Source organism: Microcebus murinus, chromosome 14, assembly GCF_040939455.1.
Source record: "Microcebus murinus isolate Inina chromosome 14, M.murinus_Inina_mat1.0, whole genome shotgun sequence".
Lineage (NCBI taxonomy): Eukaryota > Metazoa > Chordata > Mammalia > Primates > Cheirogaleidae > Microcebus > Microcebus murinus.
In genome coordinates this window covers 34,165,171-34,189,336 of record NC_134117.1, presented here as the reverse complement: position 1 = coordinate 34,189,336, position 24,166 = coordinate 34,165,171, and the positions used below count along the sequence as shown (strand labels likewise).

At 37.4% G+C, this 24,166-nt stretch overlaps 2 long non-coding RNA genes across 6 annotated transcripts in view; one reads left to right on the top strand and one right to left on the bottom strand.

Moving 5' to 3' along the window:
- Nucleotides 1-10,778, top strand: part of LOC142875640 (uncharacterized) — a 241,448-nt gene extending 230,670 nt beyond the window's left edge. For all 5 annotated transcript variants that reach the window (XR_012922953.1, XR_012922951.1, XR_012922952.1 and 2 more), the window contains one exon: nt 9,762-10,778. This is a non-coding gene — a long non-coding RNA (uncharacterized LOC142875640). The remainder of the gene's footprint in view (nt 1-9,761) is intronic.
- An 8,984-nt stretch (nt 10,779-19,762) lies between these two features.
- On the bottom strand, nt 19,763-21,625 carry LOC142875639 (uncharacterized). Its single transcript, XR_012922950.1, has 2 exons — nt 21,543-21,625; nt 19,763-20,521 (listed from the first exon to the last, which is right to left on the bottom strand). It is a non-coding gene; the product is annotated as an uncharacterized LOC142875639 (long non-coding RNA).
- Between the last annotated feature and the right edge of the window lie 2,541 nt (nt 21,626-24,166).

Here is a 24,166-nt window from a genome sequence, read left to right as displayed (position 1 = left end):
GAGCAAGCTTAATTATGCAAATGTATCTGATAATAGATTATTCATCTTAGTCATGCACAATTATTTGTTTTTTATGCCTGGCCCCGATGACTGGGACAGAGCTTAGTAACAGTTCATCTCATATCTAGCAAGGAGATGTAAGAGAGGACACAATTATGATGCAGGTCAACTGCTCTGATGAGCATGAAACTGCTTCAGGGGAAGTCAAATCTGAGGCAAGGCTAACTATCTCCAGGGAAAATGCCAGCTGTTGTTGCCTATCTGTTTTTCCCAGACCAAGAGGCCATTTCATGGAACTGGAGGAGCAGTGACACATAGAGGCAGATAGGACATTATTTAAAATTATGGGTTGGAGATGAATGGAAAAGAAACCATTTAGTTACTTCCACTGAACCCTAACCTGCAACATTTCCCCATTTTTGCTAATTCTAACTTTAGGGATAATAAAAAGGGAACTGGAAGAAACAGCAGTAGAGACAAGTAAAGGAGATAGGCTAGAGTGTCTTGCCCTTCTCAGAAGAAAGGAAGTGGAAATAATGACATTGAATAGAAATAGAACAGCTTCCTATCTTTAACATCTTCCATTTTTTTCCGCATGTGCCATGATCTTATTGCCACTGGGCCTTTGCATATTCTAACTGGACTTCATGCTGGACTCATCCTATAGTTATTAGTTTAAATATTACTTCTCCAAGAAGTCTTCCTTCATCACTTTCCCTTTATCCTCACCCCTAGAATAATCAAATTATCCCTATTATGACCTCTTGTAGAATCAGGTACATTACTTATCATACCTTTTATTATACTTTGTAGAATTGCTTGTTAAATTTATTACTTCCCACCTTTGAAAGTGGAGACCATGTCTATGCTGTTTATTGATGCTAGTCAGCAGGTAACTAAATGTGTGTGAGATGGTAGCCACTTAATAAATATTTGCTGAATAAAAGAATAATTGAATGAATAAATGAGGAAATTTGATGGGGTCTCAAGCTTTACTTTGTTTCATAATGTCCCATTGAAGCCCATAAGGACTCACTTAACTTTGGAGTGATATCTATTTCTAATTGTGGAACATAGGATGTCTTTTCTACTGTATGGTGTCAATCTGAATGATGGATTTTGTGAGTACAGTGGCCAATGGTGGCTGTAGTATTTGTCTTTCCACCAAACTTTTCCTTAATCTTTCCCCTGCTTAGCTTACTCTGCCCTGGTGAAAATAAGAGCCAGGCCTGGCCAATCCCAGCTCTCCTTCAGGATTGATATTGGAAGAAAGTATACTTTTCTGTATTGATTTAGGAGACTTAGATCCAGGACCACTGACAGCCTTCTTGTTTACCTTCTCAGAGAGTGTCTATAAGTGAAGCCGATCAGGTCAAGTAGAAAGTTCTAAGATCTAGATTCTTACACCTCTTTGCTTCCATGGCCTTTTCTAGTATTCTTTCCAATGAGGAAGCCACTAAAATATATTTTCCTTAAGTCAATATGAGTTTGATTTCTATTTCTTGCAAGTGAATGAGATCTGGCTAATGTAGTGATTAAAGTGCATTTATTCTCAGGGAGACAGGCAGAGTCAGCTGAAGTCAGAGGGGGAGGCAGCCACATCCTCAGTTTCCATGTTTAGATGAGGCTTTTAAAATTCAAATATAGAAACTGTTAAATATACAAACTGATAAATATGGAAACTGTTCAGATTTAAGGGTCAAGTTTTGACAACATTTCTGGTGACTAAGTAGTGGAATTTGCAAGAATCAAACAGATAAATAACCAACTGAGATTTTAAGGAAATTATATTGACAAAGAAACCTCAAGCCTGGCAAACAATGTTCTATAATTACTCAACTCCCTAAGGCCCTTATCACAGCTACAATTATACCAACAGGGAGTGGATAAAGCACCATAACAGAAGTCCTAATTCTGCCCTAAGTTTATCCAAGGAGGCTGATGGTTGTGGTCAGGTAGCCAGGGGCAGACAGAGAACCTCATCCAAGGGCTCGTTCTATGACCAGGAAGGTGAGTCCTTGGTTTTGTGGTTCAGCAATACACTATACATGCTGTGGACCACAGGTATCTTGCTTCTCCTTTCTGTCCTTTCCAAGCAGGCATTTTTATTGCAGAAATTATGTACTCCTCCATAATTTTATATTGGTTATGTTGGGGTGGTTAAATTTATTACATGACAGAGCTAGGAGTAGACGTAGGACTAGATACAGCAAATGATGTGATTTGGGCTGACCCTTTGGAAAGAATGGATGTATTTTTTGTTGTACATCAGATATTGGTATTTTGGGAGCGGCAAAGATATCTTGAGTATGCTAAGTCATGAGGTGGAATATCATAAACTATGGTGGCTATTGTGCTGTTCACAGAGCTTATCCATCCTCTTTGGTGACAACCTGCCCCTTCCTTCTATTCCCCCATCTCCTCCCACCACCACCATCCCAGCCTTAGGGGTGCTCTTGTAACTCACATCTGGCCAAAATTGTTTCCTGGCGTTGAGAGATCTCTGGGAAAAAACACAATGTGTTTTCTACTGAGTTTGCCCAAATGGGAGGATGAGAATCTGACGCTGCCAGGACTAGAAGGGCTGAGAGGTGGAAAACAAGGTTGAGTTCTTTGGGTTTGATTTACCATTTCTGTGTCCCTAAGATCCTGGACACTGCAGTTACTCATTTAATTATGAAGCTAGCCCAGATTCCTATCAACCTTCTTGGGTCAATAAAATCTTCGTTTTGCTTAATATAGTTTGATATGAATTTTTATTATTTGCAACTAAAATATTAGTAGATGTGAGCTCCTTTCCTCAGAAAGTCCTTCATCAACCACTCTAGCTAATTTAGGGCCCTTTCTGTCACTTGCCATTTTCTATCTTATATTTTATAATGTCTATGGCTCTCTTAAATTACAATTTCTTGTATAATTTTCTAGGTATTTATTGCTTATTTTATTCCTCCTTACCTTGCCTTCTACTAAAATGTAAACTCCATGAGGTCAGAGATTTCCTCCATTTTATTCATTAATTAATTTTCCCAAGGCCTAGAACAGAACTTGGCATACAGCAGCGGTGTTTCTTAAACACTTAATTGGATCATTCACTAACATAAGGTACAAAGACTAAGATGTGCCAAAAAGAAGGGAGTCTGCAGTAGGGGGTATCCATCTATTTATCTATCCAAATTTTCCCAGTTTTCCTATTACCTCACTAACTGATGTTGTATTTTCCCTTTGTCCCCACTTCAGTTGCTTTTCCCAATCCTTTTTCTAGATTAACCTCAATGTTCAGTCTACACTACTACTTTCCATCACTTGCCTCTACCCCTTTGCTGATTTTTTGTCCATAATCACCAACCTCTGTCCACAGTCACCATCCATAAATACTTACTCACTGGGTGATTTAGTTAACATAAAGGCTGCGTTCCCTTTCGGTTCTTTATCCAAGGAACCTACTTCACCATAGAGCTTGAGTTCTTTACAACCTGCCTGAATAATTTTCACAAACTTTCTGTGGGGTGAAGGTGATTAAGAGATCTATTTTCTTAAATGTGTATAGCACTTTATTGTTTTTAAAGCATTTTTGAGTAAGTTAGTTAATCTCAGTTGATCTACATAACATTCCTTATGAGGTAAGTCAGGATAAGAATTGGTATAAAAAATTCAGAAATGAGAAAATCAAGGTACAGAAAAGCTGATGGCTCTTTTAAGGCCCCAGAGGTGCTCAAGATGAAGGCTGCACTTGAATCTAGTCTTTTGCTTCTTCGTAACATATGGCACTGTGTATAGAAGACCGCCCTTTGGGACGAGAGATAAATCCTAGAGCATTGGTAAACTTCATGGAGTCCAAGCCACAAACTCAATTACGGTCATGTTTTATTAGATTTCCAAAACAAACTAGCAAGTAAAATCGATCATTGGTCAAATTTTGATATCAAAAAAGAACTAAAAGCTGCCATTTGGAATTTCTTATGGTACTATCACATCCCAGCCGCAAGGTATAGAAAAATATCATTTTTGAATAATTTGCATTTTTTTCTATTTTAAATAAAATATAATACATCATAGGACCAGTGACATTTTAATAGTTTCGAGTTTGTAATGGCTATGATGACATGAATCATTCCAATGGAGGCCACTGCCCTGAGCAATGACTCAGAGCAAACAGTTCTAAGAGAGAAAAACACATTTCCCTCTAATTTGAGCCATCATTGAAATGAATAAACCCACCAAAGTCATGAATACTTTGCAGAAGGCTGGAGGCCTCTACTGTGTCCACAACAGAAGTATATTCTTGAGGAAAGGCCACCAAACCTACAGCAGAGACTTCTGAGGGCCATTCCCTTAACTACCACGAAGGAGAAGTATGACCCAGGCAGATGTTTATAATCCTCCTGGCCTCAGGTTTTTTCATTTGTAAAATGAAAGAATTAGACTACGCAGGCTTGGAGGTCCTTCTAGTTCTAATAATTGTTGATTTTAAGCCATCTTACTCCAGGGCTGGAGTTCTCAACTATAGGTATTTTCTTACCCATCAAGAGAAGCGATGACACCAAGTAAGGATGCCACTGAGCACAGTGCCACAAATGCTGCACTAGCATCATGGCCAAGAGAGGAAGAAGACACAGAGTTATTGCTTAGGTGGCAAATAGTTAATTTGTACCAGGATGTTTGTACACCTGGGGGAGAGTCACTGGGTTCTTATTTACCTAGTGTCTTACCAGAACACATGTGCTGTCATGGCAAAGAAAAGCATAGTAGCCAATAATTTGCATCCTTACAGGTCAAAGTAGCTCCTTGATGGAGACTTTGTTTATTGATAGAGAACTTTTACCTTAGGGTCAAATTTTTCTTGGGATGGGGGTTGGGAGGTTTAGGGGGTATGCAGAAGGAACCAGTTCCCATGGTTTCAAATTCCCACTTTTTCAACCAATAATGTTCAAGTGCTATAAAGATTTAAATTATACTTGTATATCCTAATTCTCTTATAACCTAATTAGACCAATTGAATTTAAACAGTCACACGTTTCAAGCCATTGATTCAAAACAACTTGTTTACAACTACTGAGCCTACCAGTGACCACCTGAAACCATCACCTGGAAAATATTCCAGGGTATCCTGCCAGGGACGTGCCTTACCTCACAGGGAATTTATCAGGATTTCCCAGGACAGGGAGTTTCAGGGATTCTTGAAGTGCTTTCAGTGCCTTTGGATTGGATGCAATGAATGGTTGAGAGATCATGGTGTTTAAGGGTGTTGGGGGGGAGGGGGTAGGAGTCAGGGTGGACATGATGGCTTCTAATGCTGTATTTTTTAAAATTGTGGTAAAATATATGTAAAATAAAATTTATTATTTTAACCATTTTTAATTGTACATATTCAGTGGCATTAAATACATTCACAAAATTCTGTAACTATTACCACTGTCCATTTCCAGAAAATTTTCATAGTCCCAGAGTTTCTGTACCCATTAAATAAGAACTCTCCCTGCCTCTCTCCCTTCAGTCCCTGGTACTCTCTATTCTACTTCTGTCACTACAGATTTGCCTATTCTATGTACCTCATATAAGTGGAATAATATAGTATTTGTCCTTTTGTGTCTGGCTTATTTCACTTAGTATAAGGTTTTTTTAATCTTTTTTTAAATTTTTTTTATTTCATCATATTATGGAGGTACGAATATTGTTAGGGTTATAAATATTGCCCCTGCCCCTCCTCCCTCCCCCCAATGTGTCCAATGCCCCTGTGGTGTGCATCACACACATTATGGAAGCATACACCCCTTCCCTCCTCCCCCCTACTGCCTGCCCACCACCCGATAAAAATTTTTGTTTTGATTCTTTTTTTGACATTTTGGTTACATTGTATATCTTTGCCTCTCCCTAAGAAGGGTTAGAGTCATGCCCTTCCCTTCCAAAATACTCGCCACCTCCCTAAGATTAGGTTCCCCCCCTCCCGAATCCCTGGTGAGCATTGCCACCATTTGAAAACCATAGTTTTAATCAGTCAGTGCCAATTTGATGGCGAGTAGATGTAGGGCCCATTTTCCATGTCTTGTATCGCCTCACTTTAGATAACGGGCTTAAGCTTAATCCAGGATAGCATAAACGGTGCTAGCTCACCGTCATTTCTTAGGATTGAGTAATATTCCATTGTGAGGATATACCACATTTTAATTATAATTTTTTAAGGTTCATCTATATTGTAGCATGCATGAGAATTTCATTCCTTTTTATGGATGAATAATATGCTATTAGGTTATAATGGTATGTATATGCTACATTTTGTTTAGCCATTTAGTAGTTGATTGATACTTAGTTTCCTTTTGACTATTGTGAATAATGTTGCTATGAACATTGGTGTGTAAGTATTTGTTGGAGTCCCTGTTTTCTACTCTTTGGGATATATACCTAGAAATGGAATTGCTTGCTCATATGGTAATTCTATGTTGAGATGTTTGAGAAACCACCAAACTGTTTTTTATAGAAGCTACACCATTTTACATTCCCATCAACAAAGCATCTGGGTTCCAATTCCTCCACAGCCTCTCCAACTCTTGTTAGTTTGTTCTTCCTGTTTTTATAATGGCCATCTAAATGATAAGATGTAGTATCTCATTGTAGTAATGCTGTATTTTTGATAAAGTAAGGGGAGGAAGGAATAGAAAAGAATACCTATGCTTAGAAATACAACCATACACTATATGGAGGAAGGTGCAAGTTCTGCCTCTGAGGTCCATCTAGAGCAAGTTGCTTACCCCTTGACTGACTGTTCTTCCCCAGGGTGTGTGATCATGAAGCTCAAACTAAGGAAATCACTCAGGAAGTCACTATCTGCAACTGCCTAAGTTGCTCAGAGCACACACTGAATGGTGGACCATGTTCCTTGCTGACTTATTTGCCTGTAGCAAATTATAGGTATTGCACAATTTAGGTAAGCCTAGAGTATAATAGATTCCATTTTAGGGAAAGATAAAACATTATAGCCCATAACTAAAACCTGTTACTTAAAAGATATTTTATTCAAAATATCAGCCAATTTATTTTATTTCCAATTATAAGTCTGAGTTTCTCAAGCCAATATTTTAGATAAGGAAGAGGCTAGCCATTGATATAATATGTAATGAGATATTCACTTTGTACAGAAACCTATCAGGAATAATATAGAATTATTATTAGTTATTTTTATAACATTATTATTTTAGCTATTTTTATAACATTTTTATTTTAGTTATTAGTTCTTATAAAAGTTGTTATTTTATTGATCTTCCATTAGCTTTGGGTTTGTAAACAAAAAGTTGGTTAAATCAATTTAAAATAAATTCCTTTCCTTCCTGCCTAACACTCAGTGATTGGTGCTTATGTAGAATCTGAAATATAACATTTCACAAAACTCAGAGTGAGTTGGGTGCCTCTTAATCAAATAGGAAATAGCTTTTCCAGTGAGATTAAGCATGGCTTTGTCCTAATTTTCCTTTATTTTATTATAATTAGTTTCTTATCATTTGATAACACATTGGGATAAATTTTTATACATATATATAAAATGTTGCTATGTTTTCAATATCATGATCTAAGAGAGCTCTTACTAGACAACTCGACATGTCATCTAATCATTAGAGAACAGAAAGACTACATATTAGGTACACTAAACTGAAAAACAATTTTATAGAGAGCAACTGATTTTTACTTAGTTCTTATTCAATAATTTCACATAGCAGGTCATCTCACTCCATGGTCTTGGCACATGTTTTTCATGAAGGGAATAGCAGGAAATAACATAGCTTAAAATTAGTCATTCCACAAATAACATTTTAAAACGGCAGAGAAGGCATTTGGATTCACTTGGCTGTGAAATATTCTGTGTTTAACCAGTTTGGGCCATGCTATTTGGATACTTCTGGAATATGGATTGCCTTTTATTCTGTAGGGATAAGGTAGGAGGAAGCAGGTATAAAGATGAATAAAAACTTAGCTTTATTCCCACATGTGGCCTAAATCCCTTTTTAGAATGTAGGTGAGATATATATCCATGTTACGCTTCTCAGATTTCACAAAAGATGTCAACTGATCCCCTAGCTCAGGTGCCAGTGAAGACACACTATTTCAAATTTAAGTAGCAAGAGGAAAATTTCCCAAGCCAGCCAGGTAATTGTCAAGGGTTGCAAATATGAATTCTCTAGTGCTCTGTTTAAACTCTTAGTCAAGAGAAAAATATTTACAGAGAAGAGCTTGTAGGATAGATAGATAATATATTAAATCCTCTAGATAAGTGTTTCCCAATTTCTCTTAACAAGGGAGATAGTAAAATCAGCATTTATTAAAAATAAGAATGCTGATGTTTGACAACTGGTACAGCACAGGCACTGGACATTTCAGAATGAATGGTGGCTGCAAAGAGTCAAGTGCTCATACTGGTCCTGCCTTTGAAGATGAGGATCTTTTCCACATCCCAAAGTCATCTGGAGACCTTCTCCCCACTATCACCCATGATGATAATTATACTTTTAGCATCTATTATCAAACAGAGAATGAGAAAATAAACTTCCATTATCCTATATCAAATTTAAATCAAGGGTATCTCATAACTACAACAGCATCTACACATATTTGAACGTTTTTCATACATCGATGAGTGAAACAATTATTTACAGAATAAATTTATGAGCACTACCTCTGAAACCCTTGCCAAAACTTCCAGTTTCCTTGGGGATTTGTGTGCGCAGGTTAGGTGCCATAGAATAACCTGAGTAAATTATGCAGTGCAATCGCCAGATGATAATCAGAAACATCTGGAGAGTATGGACGGCCTGGTTCACTACATTACATGATTCCAGGCCTCTTAAGTGAAACTTTTGACTTTAACTTGTTTTTCTGCTTGACAAATAGTTTGATTTTATCTTTGGGAAGCAGAATTATGTGATAATAAAGTAAAAATAACATTGACTGTTGGAATATTGGAAGGCAAATGTACCATTTCCCTGTAGCAAGCAAATAGTGCTTCATGGTATGTAGTTTATATTAGCCTCATTCCCAGCTTGATTTCATTTCCTTATCATTGTATTCACCTGCTTCCTCTTTATTGCCTGCTTCTAATGTTATCTTGGTGTATTTTATGTATCTGTGAAAGATAATGTAAATTTGAGGGGGAATATAAGTGTATATCAATAAACAAAATTAAATAACTGATGTCTATACAGTGACAAGCTGATATAAGCAAAGGGAAAAGCTTATAACTGTTGATTTCCTGTATAAGATCTGTGGCCATTTGAATATCGTGTTAGAATTTCTCTGCAAATTCTGCATGCTCCTGCTTCACTTAACAAGGTTGAAAGGAGCTATGATTTAGCTGGGAAAATCACTGGAATGAGAAGAAATTCTGAGCTTTAATTTCAGCTTTGTTATTAACTAGCTTCATCGCCTTCGTCAAGGCTTTTGCGCATTGGTTTCCTTATTTTAAATGTCGAGGGTTGACCAGTGTAGAAATACTTTTTTTTTTTTCACATGTGCTATCTTTTATTATTATTATTTTTTTATTCTTTTATTTTTTCCAGCATAGTGTGGGGGTACAAATGTTAAGATTTCATATATTGCCCTTGCCTCCCTCGAGTCAGAGCTTCCAGCGTTGTCTATCCCCCAGTTGGTGCGCATCGCATTCATTATGTTTGTATATACCCTTCCCCTCCCCCCCCTACCTGCCGGACACCCGATAAATGTTATTCCTATATGTACACTTAGGTGTTGATCAGTTAATAAAAATTTAATGCCTTCAGGGACCTGAAGAAGTCTGCGAGGAAGTGCGCGCGGGAAGCTCCGGGCCTGGGGCAAAGGCGAGGGGGGCACCGTGGCCCCACCGGAGACTTGCCCCCCTGGCCCCAGCGATCCTGCGGGCCCGGCTGTCCTGACAGTCTGCGGTGATAACTCCAGGGTTCCGTGCAGTCCACCTCTTTCAGACTGGCTGTATGAAATGACAGCCAGAGTGTGAGCCGGAGTGAGGGAATCACACGCCGGAGACGGAGAAACCTTTTAAGAATTCGTTGCCGGCCTCGGGCACCAGGGCGAAGCTGCAGATGGTTGGCGACCGGCGGTGGCGGCGCGGAGCGGAGAGAGCTGCCCATCCCGGCTCTGACTTTGGGCTGACCGTGAATCCAAGCGGCAGAATCACACACAGTGGCAGGCGGTGATAAATAACTCTTTCTCGGCTTCCCTTTCTTCCCTCCCCGAGACCCCTAGGCATTCAGCCTACTTTCTGCTCCTTTTACAGCTTTCTCATTATATCCTACCCATCACTCAAGTGCAGTTCAAATGCCAGTTCCTCCGGAAGCCCTACTTTCTCCTCGGTTGGAGTTCTCTGAGCTCTCCCAGTGTTTTGTTTGGCGTTCACTGAGTGCAGATTGCATCGTACCAGGTGCTAATGTTATCATACACAGCTCTGGTTTTCCTGCTGGAGCATAAATAAACACCTTGAGAGGAGGGAGCACACCTTTCCTGTGTTCTATCTCCCACTCAGTGCCTAGAGCAGAGCCTTGCTCAAAGTAGTTGCTAGTAAATATGCAGTCAATACGGAAGGAAAGCGCCCTAGAGTCTGTTCCCTGCAGTCAGAAGCACAGGCTCAATCCTGGCGGCTGATCTATCAGCCCTGCGATTTTAGGATGGATTATCAATCTCTAAGCTTCAAGGTTTATCATTAGTTAAGTTCATTTGGTTGTATTGCTGTTTTTAAAGGAGTATATGATAAAATCATAGCCAATTCTCAGCACAGTAATATCTGGTGCCTGGTAAGCACTGAATAAATGTTAAAAACAATGTTGCTTTGTGCTGAATTATATGCACACTGTAGCCACATTCCCTTCTTCACTGTATGAAAAGTAAGTGTATGCAGGTTGATGCCAAAGATGGCTTTGTCGATGGTGGCTTTATGATGGGCCAGGAATGTACTGACAAAAATTGGAAAACAACAATTCTGCATCTTAAATTTGGAGGGATATGGGGAGACAGTGACTGATGCTGGAAAGCAGCAATTGAAAACTAATTATGAAGAGAGGGCCCGAGGTAAACAGAATAAATTTAATTAAGAGGAGCAGTTGTACTGGCTGCCCAGAATGACATATTTGTTTTTTGAAAAAGAGAGAGACAGTGTGTGTGTGTGTGTGTGTGTGTGTGTGTGTGTGTGTCAGAGGTAGAGATTAAGCAACACCTGACAAAATTTCAAAAGGAGAATCTTTTTGTGGAATCTGTCCCAGGGCTAGGGTTTGCGGGGTGGAGAGAGACCAGGCAGTTCCTCCGTGGGGATGTCTGAGTTCTGGGGTTATGGCGTGAGGCTGGGAAGTCACACCAGGTCTCACCAGAAAGGGCCAGGCATCTTCTAAGCTCAGGGAGGAGGATCCTCTATTCTCCGGAAGTGAGAAAGCTCTGAACTGAAAGTCCAAATCATCTGTTAAAACATGCCAAGTAGGGCTGGTAATGCCTGTCTTTCACTGGAGCCAAGAATTTCAAAATCCCTTATAATTTTGCAAGTTGTTCTTGATTTTTAAAGTGCCTGTGATGAATAATGGAAGGATTTTGGGAGTGGATGAAGCATCACGTGAAGCCAAATAATTAGAAGGTTGCTTGCTGAGCATGGAATTAAATGACTGTGTTTCACTAATTCTAAGACATACATATTCTCATATTTTAACATCTCCCAAATTCTGATATATATTAGACAATGCTGTCTTACAATTGCTGTTAGCCAGGTAGTCATCGAAATGCAGCTTGTTAAAGTCTGCATAGGCATAAAATCAAAAGCATCAGCATCAAAATTTGCAAAATGGGTCAGCACCTTGGGAGAAAATCCTGGAGACAAATGTGGATTACTCTTTTAAGAAATGTGAAAAAAAGAAAAAGAAAAAAAAACCGTCCAGAATAAGCAAGCATAGAGAGACAGAAAGTAGATAACTAATTATCTGGGGCAAAGGGATGGGGGGGATAAGAAAGGTGAGAGGGAGAGAGAAATGGGGAATGACTGCTAATGGTTTTGGAGCTTCTTTTTTGGGTGATGAAAATGTTTTAAAATTGATTGTGATGATAGTTGTACGACTGTGAACAAACTAAAAATTGTTGGATTATGCACTTTACGTGGGTGAATTGTATGATATGTGTATTATATCTCAACGGAGCTGTTTTTTAAAAGAAAAGAAATGTGAACTCACTGTGATCGTCATGGCATACGGGATGAAAAAGAAGAACATCAGTGACTCTCAGGCAAAAAGTGGTTGGGAAGAATCGCGTTGGTACCATGAAAAAATTTTAGAAATAATCTTTATTTTCCTTAGATTTTCAGGTCTATGTGTGTATAAGATAAAAATGCTTAAAGCAGTCTCCATCAGCTGAGAGCCAACAGGAAACAGAGAGATCATGGGATAGTGCTGTTTCCTGGAACTGGTAACAGGAAAGCCTTTGCCACTTCTAGGCGGAAGGAGGGGTGATGCTACAGGCGGCCAGAGGGAGAGAGTTGTGAGAAGAGGCCTGGTGTGATACCTACAAGAGGAGAAGGGATCCTACTGGTCCAGGTAACCCTTCAAGGAGGGAGCTGGGGGAATAAATAGCCCCACCTCCTTCTCTCTCTCTCTCTCTCTCTCTCTCTCTATATATATATATATATATATATATATACATATATATATATATATATATATGTATGTATGTATATCCGATCACTTGCTGGAGTTGGAATCCAGAAGTTAGAGTATGCATTGATATAATCCAACAGCTCTCAAACTTTTGAGTCTCAGGACTCTTTACACTCTTAAAAATTATTGAGAACCCCAAAAAACTTTTACTTATGTGACTTATATTTATTGATATTTGCCATATTGGAAATGAAATCTAGGAAACTAAAAACTAAATTCAATTAAAAATTATAAAAAAACCCATAACATGTTAATAAAAATGACATGTATTAATGATAAACAGTTATATATTATAAAAAATAGTGAGTAGACTGACATTGTCTTGTATTTTTGAAAATGACTCTAATGTTTGGCTTAATCAAAGGCAACTAGGTTCTCATATTGGCTTCTGCATTCAAAAGGCTGTGATATATCATTTTGATCAATGTGTGTGAAGAAAGCCTGGCCTCATATAGGTGTTTAGTTGGAAAAGTAAGGGGTATTTTAACTACCTTTTTAAATAAACACGGATATTCTTCTTAATAATACACCAAAGCTCAACAAGTAATTTCTTAAAGGTTATTCTAATTTGGAATCTGAAAATATATCAATGCATTTTTTATACCTGGTTACATTAAAAATCATTGATCAAGATTGTATGTTGAATGTACCTTTTACCCATGCATGATTTTGTAGTTATTTATGTAGTTATTTATGATTTATGCTTTAGTTATTTAAAAAATATTGGCTTGGTGAATTATGCAGATCTACCAAATATTGACACATTTGACAATATACAAAATCACATTTGTTAATATCAACATGGATCTCACCTGAAAAATCTTTAAACTCTTGGGAGTTATCAACCTCACTATAGCAGATAAAAGATTTCAAAAATTCTAATATTTGTTTGAAACCTCAAATTTTATCATTGGCAACAAATACCATCAGTAGCTTTCCTTGAAGTGACAGACTCACTGTATTGTTTTTGAGAGGATATCTGTTAAATACTTAATTCTGAATAACCGCAGTTTGTCCATTAGTCTTTTTCCCAAATGGTATTCCATGATAAAAGCAGGTAGTTCAACTTGTGGCTCAAACAATCCTGTGTTTTTCTGGGCGGCAACCATCATGTTTTGGTATGCTGCAGAAGTATTCTATGCATACTCCCATTTTGATAAATCATTCTTTTTCACCCCCTCCCCCAGGGATGGGGTCTTGCTCTATTGTTCAGGCTGGAGTGCAATGGCCATTCACAGACATAATCATCATGCACCACAGCCTCAAACTTCTAGGCTCAAGTGATCCTCCTGCCTCAGCTTCCTGAGTAGCTGGGCCTACAGGCGCATGCCACAACGCCTGGTTCATGTTCCCATTTTGTTATATGGAATATTAAAAAAGCCATGGACTCAATGCTTGAGATTGAATAAAATTAATACTATGTTTACTACTTTATCACAGATATTCTTAAATGAAATTGGCATTTTTTAAAAACTGAGAATTCTTAGCAAGTGAAGAATACAATGACTACTAGTACAGTTTGGTGCCACTGCCTTGATGCCTGCTAAGGCAACAGCAGTGTTATCCACCTTTGCTTTTTCACCATCAACGCAAATGCCAACACAGTGAAAAAGACAGATAATGTGTTAGTATTATTATAAAAATAGTTTTGCCATTGTGTACTTCCTGAAAAAATCTGTTGGAGGCCCAAGGGTCTGGGGACCACATGTTGGGAACTGCTGAGGCAGCCTACCCAGGTCAAGCATCCGTGGCAGAAAGCAGTAAGGAGAAAGGAGGAGAGTTGATTTTGCAGTGGTGGTGGGCAAAAGGAAAATACACAAAACAAAGCCTAAACCAACCCTTTACTTTAATATTTAGAAGAGTCTCTATTATAAGAAAGATATATCATGGTATAATTGCAGCATGTTTTTTCTTCTTTATTGATGTTTAAAATGATGTGCATCTTTGAGTCTGAGATTCTATATACTAAGGAGAGAGAATCAGAAGAATCACTTGTTGGAGTGGTCCTGATGCCTGTCTTTCCATGGAAGTGTGGAATTGCCCCTGTGAGCAGACAGGTTGGCATCTTTGGGACAAAGTTTCTTCTCCCTAGGTGGAACGATGTGAATATTGATCTGAGAAAAACCTGGTTTTCTAGGCTTCATTGGTAATGAATCTCCCTTCTGATAGACATATTTTGTCTTTTAAACTTATAAATGCACAAGTGAATGGGGGAATGATTAATAGCCTAGAAGCCATTGTGTCTCCTTCAAGGGACTTTGCCTATCCATGCTTATGGGATGATTTTGGACCTTAATATTCATAGGGCAGTTTTACCTCCTTTATCTCCAAGTTCCTTTCGTCCTTGGGGAGGAAGGATCATGTCACTGTCACCCCTGCACTCCTTGCTCTGTATGCTTATAGGCTTAATGAAGAAATGGGACTTGGCCCGTACACCCAAGTGTCTTCAGACATTCTTCCACATCTGCCCAGCAAGCCTTTCTACGGTCAAGGCTCAAGAGGAAGGTTAGTGTCACCTGCAAACTGCAATCACCTGGGTTTGTATTTTCAAAGGAAATGGCAGCCTGAGAGCTATTCTTCACTTCGAGGGGATTAGAGCTTCAGCTGACTCTCTTATTTGTTTCTATAAATTTTTTAACAGCCTGAAATGGCATTAAACTCTGTGGAGAGCACAGTATAATGCCACTAATCCTGTTGATCTTACATTGCTTTACAGAGGCGACAATAGCAATAAATCTTTTTATGTGTAAATCAGGAGAGACGTTAGCCATTTCTTTGCAAGGACATATCTTATTATTAGAGTTGGCTAAAAGAACTTAGAACTCAAGCATTAAATTTGAGATGCTATTTTTTTTCTCTGTGCTAGCCCACTGACCCTCTCCCTCCTCTCATTGTCCCTTCTTCAAATAATTGTATGTTCCCATGTGTCTATCTATCTATCCATCTATTTGATAAACCCTGGGGTCTGGCCATACACCATTTTAGGATACATTCCTGCAAAACACTGTCACAGATATTTTTGAGGGGACAGAGTAAGAGTTGATGCTTGGTTTCCAAGAGCTTGCAGTCTAGCAGAAGGAATAAGTCAAGTGCACATGTAAAAGAAAATTAAGGTTGGATTTGATAGACTGCTGGTTAAGGGTAGAGGCTCAGTGGTTAGTTTGGATTTTGTACTTGTCTCTACCACTTACCACCTATACACCTCCAAGCAAGACCTTTGGCCTCTCTGAAGCTGGGGTTCCTCATCTGCAATACAAATCAACTACATAGGGTTGTTGTGATGGTTAAATGAAGCATAAAGTATTTAGCACAATGCTATTCATGACATAATTGATATTATAATTTGTGCTCAAAGAGATGCATACACAATGGCCAAACTGATCCTTAAGTCATTGTTAACAGTAAATTTGCTCCACTGTCAATAAAATGCATCAGGTATGGTGTACGTTAGGATAGGCTGCTTTCATAAATAAAGCTAGCTGAGCAGTCACCAGCTTTATACATACGGAAAAGCCATTTCTTTATATAAAGGATATGGCCATGATTAAGAAACAATACTTCTGGAATGGTCTTTCCCGTGGTAGAAATATGTTGCAGCAAAGCACCTGCACTGTTTAAGCTAACCCCTACTCTTATATATCCAAACGTGTTGCCTTCCCAGGACTGAAAATTACCTGGACCAAAGATAGTCATGGTCACTGTCCAGCATAGGTCATCCTATTTTCTGTGCTCAGTCCTGTGCACACCAAACCTTCTGCCTTCAGCCATTGGTAGGTTTGGCCGGTAGCTGTACTTAATGTCTTCCCATTGCTATTATACTAAGGTGAGCTCCACCGCTTCCCACCCTTGCTGACCTTCCCCTTCCAGCACAGCCACTGATAGTTCATTTGGGTTGTGAGAAAAGAAAGAGAGTTACAATTTCTAGATCTTCAGGGGACCATAATGGTCCAATCTGCTTTAGGACTCTGGCAATCTAGAATTCCCAGTAGAACAGGAGAGTAAATGATGGTGGAAAGTGAGAGAGACCTAGAGTCAGAACCTCAGAGTGTTTTCTAGCCCAGTTCTGATTTACTCTGTTTTATTGCACAGATTTCTGGGGCTTCAGTCTACCCATCTGTATAGTTAAAGGATTGTGCTAAATAATCTCTAAAGTTATTTAATTCATCAGTGTATCCATTTAACATTCATAAAGAGCCAAATTTGTGTAATGCATTATGTGAATATGAGACACAGTTACACACACACACACACACACACACACACACACACACACACACACCCTATAGCTCAGTATGTGATAAGGGTCACAACAAAGGTAAATAAATGCAAGTGGCTGTGGCTGTTCTGCTGTGGTTCTTTAAGCCACTTCTGGGCTCTAGTCATTAAGGCCAGATGTGCAATTTGTCTCCAAGTTCACTTGCATTTCATGGATCATCATCACCATTCCAGGACTCTGTTGTCTCTGGAAAATGAGAAAAAAACCGAAAGTAATAGCTATTTCAAAGGATTGTTGTTGAAAGGGTAGGTGGAGAAAGGTGGAGATAAAATCCATGGGAATAAATAGCTCAGTGGTCACATTTCTATTATCTTATCTTTTAAATTCATTGTGAGTTTGGCAGTAAAGATATCCTTTTTCCCTTTGATGTAGAAGAAAATGAAGGCTCATAGATGCGGAATCACTTACTAGAGTATAAATCAGGGTCTAGATGCTAAGTATAGGACTATAAATGTGATGCACAGAGAATCCTATGTTAATTCCTCAACCTCAAAACTCACCTTTGCCACAATTTTAACCTACATTACCAACCAAACTTTGTCAGAATTAACTGGTCATCAGTATTTTCCTCTCCTAATGTATAACATGTAGTGGAGAAGATAATGTATATCAGTTTTTTGGTGGATAATTTTCATTTGAATTGAAGTTTAAGGGCTTAAAATAAGCTCACCCAGAGGATGTTTCTCTTGCCAATAGGTGGCAGAGTGGGAGAATGGAAATGAAATCTGAAAGGAGGAAGCTTAGATTGGGATCTCCTGTTAAATCAACCTATATTTATTATGCACCTACATTGCAAAGCCCACCACAAAGCATCAAAGACTCAAAAAAGACATGATCTCTTTCTTTAGGTGTTCCCATTTAGCAGATCCACAAAAAGACTTTTCCTTTTTATAACGAGAAACATTATGCAAATGGTTAGCAGAGCAAAAGAAATATAAAGAGCAAAATGCAACCCTGTTAAAGAAACTCTACATTTCTTCTCTCCTCTCTTGATTTAATGTATTCCTTAGTCCTAATTCCTTAGACAACTCTGATATCAAGGAAACTAGACGTTGTTTATAACGTGCCACAAACAAAACAAAATAAAACAAACAAGACCCAAAAATCTCTAACTCAAACTCAGGGACCCCAGCCTTCTCTGAAAGAGAGAAATTCCCTCTTCTTTTCCTGTCAACTGATAGTGTGTGACAAACTCTTAAGGCGTTTCTCTAGAACAAATTGTCTTTATTCTATTCCTTTGAATGACCAAACGAAACACATTGAAACTATTTATAATTTCTATGTATATAAAGAAGATGAAACTTATGAAAGATATTTTAAACTTGTCTAGTTACCTGTTGAATTATTAAAAGTTACCTGTTGAATTGTTAAATTACTGAAAGTAGAAGGTGAAAGTACTGGCAAGCTCTTGTTTATGCGCCAAAACTCAGCAAAATTGGTGTCTTCTTGGTGAAGATTTTTCTATCTCTTTAATTTAGTCATCCTCTCTTCTGGGATCTCATATTATACTGTTCCTTCTGACATCATATACATTTATATTTGGCTCTTTTAATTAATTTAAAAAATATGTACATTTTTCTCACCAAACTTAATCTTGAAGGTCATGACCATACAATTAGTCATCTTGATTCTACAGTGGCAAATGCAGCAATCATATATTAAGTATTAATATTTATTGAAAAAAATGAATATATGAATAGACAAATGGATAAAAAGGAAGGATTAGGATGTTTTCTAAACTGCCTCTCCATTTTTAGAAGAATCTAGAGGTGGCCATGTGGAAATTATGACACACAAAGCTTAGTAGCATTGTTTTAGTGATACATCAACTATAACATGTTTTAGAGCCTTATCTGAGTTTATATCTGACTCTGCCACATACTAGCAAATAATTTAACATCTCTGAGCTTGTTTACTCATGTAAAATAGGAAAAAAATAGTGCTTTACAGAACTATTACTAGATTAAATAGTTAACAACTTTATGCATTTTAACATAAGACACATATAAAGGAGGATGACTGTTACTGTTATCTCTGTGACAAACCACTTTCTTTTTAAAATGGTATTAAATATATTTACAGTCAGCAAAATTAGCAAACAAATCACAAATAATTTATGGAAACAAAACATAACAAGTTTTTCATTTTTTAATCTTTTAATTTTGCTACCAAGGAAATAAAGGCAATTTTGCAGGTGAAAAATGGTTGATTCATTGATGGAAAAAATTGAATTTGTGATTTATTTTTATGATTTACTTTTATGAGCAATTTGGAAATGAAAGGGGCTTAGTCTACATGGTGGTTATTTTTAAACTACATTTAAAAAGGTGGTTTTCTAATAAAGATGCTGAATTGTGTTATCTATCTGATGGCTGTTAGATATTTTTTTCTGGAAAATTTATAAATTAAACTTTAATTGAGTAGAATATATTTTTATTTTTATTTCTATTTTTATTTCAGGATTTTTTTTATTTGTATTTCAAGATATTATGAGAGTACAAACATTTTGGTTACATTTTATGTCTTTGCCTCATCCAAGCGAGGGCTAGAGGCATGCCCTTCCCTTCTACAATGCTCACCGCGTCCATTAGTCATGAGTTCACCCCCTCCCTGCCCTCTGCAACTCCCTAATCCCTGTAGAATATTACTACTATGTGAACACCATAGTGTTGATCAGTCAGAGCCAATTTGATGGCGAGTACATGTGGAGCCTATTCTTCCGATCTTATAATTTGAAGCATAACTTTAAGTTGAAATTGGAGCCTGTGAAATTTTGAAAACAGAGAACTCTTTTGAATAAAGAGAAAACACTCAAAATACGTCTATAGTTTGGAAAGTTTTTTATAAAATGATTCAAGAACCCTGGCTGGAAACTAAGAGATCCAAGTTTAAGTTAAACTGGCTATGTTACCCATGACTGTATAGTTTCTTCTGTTCAGCTCAGTCCTGGGTCATGTTGGCTGCCTCCTTAGCTGTTAGGTTGGGATGTACTTGGATAAACAAAGTCTTTTCAAACAGCCAAGAAAGGTAGAACCTCTGCACTCTGGGGTCAGACAGCAGATCTTACCACAATTAAAAGATCGTAAAACATAAGCAGGGAGTAACAAAATCTCCATCTGCTGAATTCACCTCAATTATTTAAAGTTATTTCTTTAAGGGCATGCAGCTTACAAAGCCTGTGCTTTAAAAATGTACTATGATTTCCTCCCCTCACCCGCCCTCCCCATCTGTCTTAGCTGTATCCAAAGAGAATTTATTCTTATTATTGTCTGTGGAGTGAGATTTTCTTTTCAAGTGCTTGGGAGCTGTCCATGGTGTCCTGTGAATGCTTCAAAACGAAGCCCTCTCCTTTTTAATTCTTTCCTTTACTTAGACAGAATTGCTTCTTGTAATTTCTTCTTTTTTATTCTCAAAAAAAAAAAAATGAAAGAAAAGAAGAAAAAAAGAATCACAAGGACTCCAGGTTGAGACTGCAGCCCAGGTGTTCTGTAGGACAACGATTGTAATTGGTTGTTAAAAATGGCACTGCAGTCATTTTCTCCACAGATTGAAAATCGACTTTTCCTCTTAACATTTTCTTCTGTGGCTGGGGAAATTAACAAATTAATTGATTTTAATGCAATGACCATTTAAACATGCTCAAGTACTAGCTTTAAAGGGAAACAAAAGTGTTTTGAAGCATCTCTTACCTGAACCAAATTCTTACATAATTCAAATAGTGCCACGTGTGAATGCCGATGTTTAAATGCTAAATCATTCAACATCTGTACTCAATATAAATTTTTCTCATCAAGAAGTCTTCCACATGATTTAGCATAAATTGTAGCCTATTGTGGCAAGAATCCGTAAGTGAAATATTCTCAATTGTGTTAAACTGGGGAAATCTAAACAGGATTGCATGATAGCCTTATGTAGTAACTACACAGGACAAAGAAAGCTTTCTAAGGAAATGAACTTTATTTTCAATCATTCTAGTGAGCTTTGGACCATCCAAGAATCCTTCAGTGGTTATTGGAATATTGTGGCCATTTGGGATGAAGAAATAATGTCCATAAATATAAATAACCACACTGTGGATGTGAGCAGTCTCATATTTTGTAGATACCAAGTTTCTACAGGGAAATTTGGCAATATTTTGGAAAAATTTAAGAAATGGTCCCATACCTTGGTCTCTCAATTCTAAAAATTCTACCATAATGAAATTTAGGATGTATACAAAGATTCATTACCTATAAGCATGTTTATTGTGGATTTGTTTATGATTGACAAAATTGGGAAGAAATCCAAATATCTAACAATAGTGTGCTGGTTAAATAAATTATAATATAAATTCCTAGAACACTATAACATTCACCTTGAAATAATCTGCCAAATAAAAAGAAACAGGTTGTAAAAAGTTTGTAGAGTATAATTCTTTCCTTTATTTGTAATTAAAGCACATGAAAACATTTAGAAAATATACCTTAAAAGGCTATATTCATGATTATCTAATGGGTTCTGGGATTACAGATGTTTCTTTTTTATCATTCTGCCTCTTGATAGTCTCTGATTTTCCTACAAAGAACATGTGTTGCTTGTATAATTAAATTGTTGATTGATCCACTCACCATTGCTTTGGGATGGCTCAAAGCCTTTCACTTCACCCCAGAGTGTAAACCACAGTGACCATCCTGAGCATAGCCAGAATCTTTGCTGTAGAATTTAGAATTGGAACCTCCTTAGGAGCTAAATATTTTGTACACATCTTAATACTTTCTGATTTCACAATATCTTCTTACATGTCTTTTAAATATATACTTTCTTAGTGTTATAGGGTACATGTTAATTTTTTAAATTAAAATTGTTTACTTAAAAAATGTATTTATCTCATGTGATAACTATTAGATAATGGGGAATAACTTCTTCAGAAAGTAGATATGTTTTATTATCCATTTCATGGACTTGAATCACTTTGGTATGGATATTGGGTAGCAATCTTTAGAGTTATTTTTAGTACATTGGAACTGAGAACCAAAATAGAATTAGAAAATAAAATCAAAAGAAGGGAAATCCTATAAGGAAAAAGTTCTCCACCTTCATTCCTGTGCTGGTATCCCCAATAACTACCAAAGGTCCTTAAGTTCTGTAAATGGGGCCAGTGGACCCTTTCCCTATTTTCGTTATGCATGCAATCTGATGATAATCATCTGAAGCAAAGATCAAACAGCCATGTACATTGGGCTGTAATGACAAACAATCCATATTATCCATCCATCAGTTGTACCATTTTTATAATTTTCCAAAGTGTATTATTTTCAGCCATTGCTTTGCCAGATGTCCTGGCAAAGTATGTGTCCAGGTTTCCTGATGTCATTGTGTCCTAATGCTTACCAACTTTAACCCTTGTCAGGGCTTATACTCTTGTTATTAAACCTTCACTGCTGTTTTGGCTAGGTCCTTAGAAGAGAGTAAACCTGGAATTGATTAAAGTCAGGAAAAACAATTTTTGTGGCAATTAGATTAAAGTATCTTGTTTTTGTGTGAATTAAATTAGTACTTTGTCATGGTTTGTTGGCATAGTTCATGTTAAATTATAAATTCAAGATCTTTATTTTACCTAGAATTATATATATTTGCAATCAGCAATGAACTATTCTACTGATTTACTATTTGAATAGGAACATACTGATCTTAGGGGACCCCAGAGTGAGAGTGCCTCCAAAATTCCCAATGCATTGCAGGTAAATTTCCCATGACATCCTTCTCAACATATTCAGTCCTCTCAAATCCCCATCTCCCCACCAAGGTGAAGTTAGAGGTTTCTTCTTCCATAATACCACATTACCTGTAAAACCTTTGTTGTAGCACTCATGATATTATTTGCTATCTGTTTTCTCTGTTTTCTCTTAGTAGACTTTGAGCTCCTTGAAAGCCAGGACTCTGACTTATTCATCTTTCCATATCCCATGTCTGATATAAAATAGTAATCAATGCATTAAACACATGGAATGAATGAGGAGATACCTGTAAGAATTTCATATTCTCCTTGTGAAGAAATGCTATAGGGTGGGATGTTCATTTACCGTCAAGAATAACCTTACGTCTGAACTGGTAGTGACAAAAATCAAGAAAGAAAAGCAATGAATTTTTCTAGTGCCCATTTAATGATATTTAAGGCTGAAAGAAAAGCAGGAATTTTCTTTCTCTATTGTGTAAGTCAATTTGATATAGTGGATACTTTACAGCTCTTTGACTGCTGGGGCATTTTTATGCATATGCAGTTACTGCTCAATCTCACCAGATAACATTTTTTAAAAATAAAAGTGGAGCTAACTTCTGCAAAAAGCTGATATCATTCTGCCACTCAGAAATCTTGCACTGTATCAGAGTTGCTATTCCAAATACAAGCCAGGACATCCAAGCTTGTCTGGAGCAATGAGCAGTCAGAATAGCAGTAGATTTCCTTTCAAAACTGCAGTGTAATTGAATAAGCTTTTACTTTCCCAGGCATTAGATAATACACTGTTGGAATGTATCATCACCAAGAAAAGGTAGATTCTTTCTGTGTTTTCCCCCCATTCTCTCAATAACTATTCATTTCTACCACCCGTGGTCCTCTAGTCTGCACACAAGATTTAGGAGAAAAATGTCTTATGATGACAGAATCAACTCCTAGAAATAGCCTGAAGTTCATATGGTAAAACCTCTTGGGTTAAAATCTCATCTTTAGCTCTAGGACTAAGATTGTTTAAGCTAGATGATTTCCCATTCTTAGAGGTCAGTGTGACAGCAAAATTATGGTTATTATACATTAAATGTCAAACCATGTGCTAGGCTTCTGGTGAGTATTAAAGATAGAATGAGGAATTAGTTGAAATGAGTTTATTCACAGTCTAGTGGGGAAAAGAGACAATATGATAAATTATAAAGGCATCCATTGCGGGCTTTGGGTTCTTGCAGAAAGATCATATGCTCTTCCACATCTTCTCTTGCAGTTACATTTGTTTTGGGATTTTATCTCTTGTAACCAGAGTCCCGGCTATTATAGTCCTTTGGTCCTAGGAATGTGAGACCATTGTTCTCTATTTTCTGTCCCCTGTATAGTTTCTTTCCTGGGATTTATGCCAGTGTCCTGACCTTTGACTCCAGTCCTCTTGATCTTGAGGCAGGATCAATACCTGCTGCCAGACCACAGCTAACATGCCTGAGTTTTGAAACAGTCACTTGGCTCACCTAGTTACACACTCCTGGG